The sequence below is a fragment of the Poecilia reticulata genome, linkage group LG7 (assembly GCF_000633615.1).
Source record: "Poecilia reticulata strain Guanapo linkage group LG7, Guppy_female_1.0+MT, whole genome shotgun sequence".
NCBI lineage: Eukaryota > Metazoa > Chordata > Actinopteri > Cyprinodontiformes > Poeciliidae > Poecilia > Poecilia reticulata.
In genome coordinates this window covers 12,396,634-12,398,236 of record NC_024337.1, presented here as the reverse complement: position 1 = coordinate 12,398,236, position 1,603 = coordinate 12,396,634, and the positions used below count along the sequence as shown (strand labels likewise).

General features: G+C 34.6%; 1 long non-coding RNA gene across 1 annotated transcript in view; it reads right to left on the bottom strand.

Moving 5' to 3' along the window:
- Positions 1–798: 798 nt before the first annotated feature.
- Positions 799–1,603, bottom strand: part of LOC103467273 (uncharacterized) — a 6,464-nt gene continuing 5,659 nt past the window's right edge. Inside the window, exon 3 of the long non-coding RNA XR_534055.2 lies at positions 799–1,163. This is a non-coding gene — a long non-coding RNA (uncharacterized LOC103467273). The remainder of the gene's footprint in view (positions 1,164–1,603) is intronic.

Sequence of the window (1,603 nt, the reverse complement as noted above, 5' to 3'; positions counted from 1 at the left end):
AAAAAGGTTTCACAAATCCTAAACATGGTTTTAAATATTGTGATTGAAGAGAATAATCTAGTCTAGGTGTGAAGTGTCTAAGTATTGTGGATTTTTAATTAGAGCAGATGTAGTGTGTTCCAGATGCAAAAAAGAAAATTGTGTAAATCAAACTTTATTGAGTTTTCACAAATCAGAAAAAGGTTTCACAAATCACAAACCTGGTTTTAAATATTCAGCTTGAAGAGGAGAATAATCCAGTCCAAGTTTCAAGTGTCTAGATGTTGTAGTTTTTAAACTAGAGTCAATTAAAGATGCTGAAGGTAGTGCAAAATTTGGTGGAATTACCATTTAGCTATCGGAAGCTAGAATTGGAAACCAACTTCAGCTTCGTCTCCCAAAGTGGGTTTACTAACAAGCCTTAATAATGCATGTGAAAGTATACTGTCTGTCTCTGCTGGTTTCAAGTATATTTTGCCCCCAAAGTCATCTTCTCTTAATTCAGTGGATGTGTCTCTTCACATTGGAAATCATCTAAGTTGCAGTGAAAGTGAAGCCTGGTGCACAGTAGGTGGGTATACTATAGAAATACCATGACTGGTGTAAGCAGAGGGACCAGTAGACATGACTAATGCTATTTTCTTACTCCTACACATATGGAGACATTTTTTTTGTCTTCAAGCAAATAGGATTGAATAGATGCCAGGAGATTCCAACTCGACAATATGATTTCCCTCTTTTGCTGTTATTTCCATGAATTAACATATTTATTTGGCAACAATAAAAATAAAAAAAAAAATCAAATTTCTCCATGTGATTTTTAAAATCAGGCAAAAAAAATATATAATTTTTTTAGCACATCAGCAGCTCCAAACATGTTTTACATATCCTCTACAAAGAATGATTTGGTTAATTTCTAAGATTGTTCCATTTCTGTTTGCCAGCTGGTGAATGTAGACGGTTCATAATTTTAATCTGTCCTTGAAATCAAGTTTGATTTTTAGTTAGATTGAAATGCTCCTGTGTTCGGATACGTTGAGGGCAGCAGGGGCCGTCTTCTTTCTGACAGAGAGTCGATAACGGTATAATTCTGACATCTTATGTGTCCTGACTCCTTGGTAGCATAAGTTGAGGGTGAAAGAAGGATTCAAATGCAGAATGTTGCAGGCGGCCATCGGGGGAACCTGATGGGAAAGAAGAATTTTGGTATAAATTTTAATATATATTTAATCAATCTGGAGAATAGGGCTGCTAGTATTGATTTTTTTTTAGTAATTGATTACCCTGACGATTAATCAATTAATTGGATGCAAAAATGGCATATTTTGCTGTTTTTTATTTCACCACTTGAGCCTTGTTTATGCAAAGTTAATACATTAACAGATGCAAATGAACAGATAAAAATCATTTTTTWAATAAGAAAACAAACATTAGAACTAATCTATTTTAACATTRTCAAACAAACRAATATAGAAACAAAAATCTGTTGGTGCTGCAGTGGATGTGAAAAGTATATGAAAGCTGAAAGTGAAAAGGTGTTGCTGAGTGTGGTTACCGACTGAGTGGCTGCAGGTGTGACCATCACAACATGTTTTGGACAGTTTTGGCTTAACACGCTCTGACT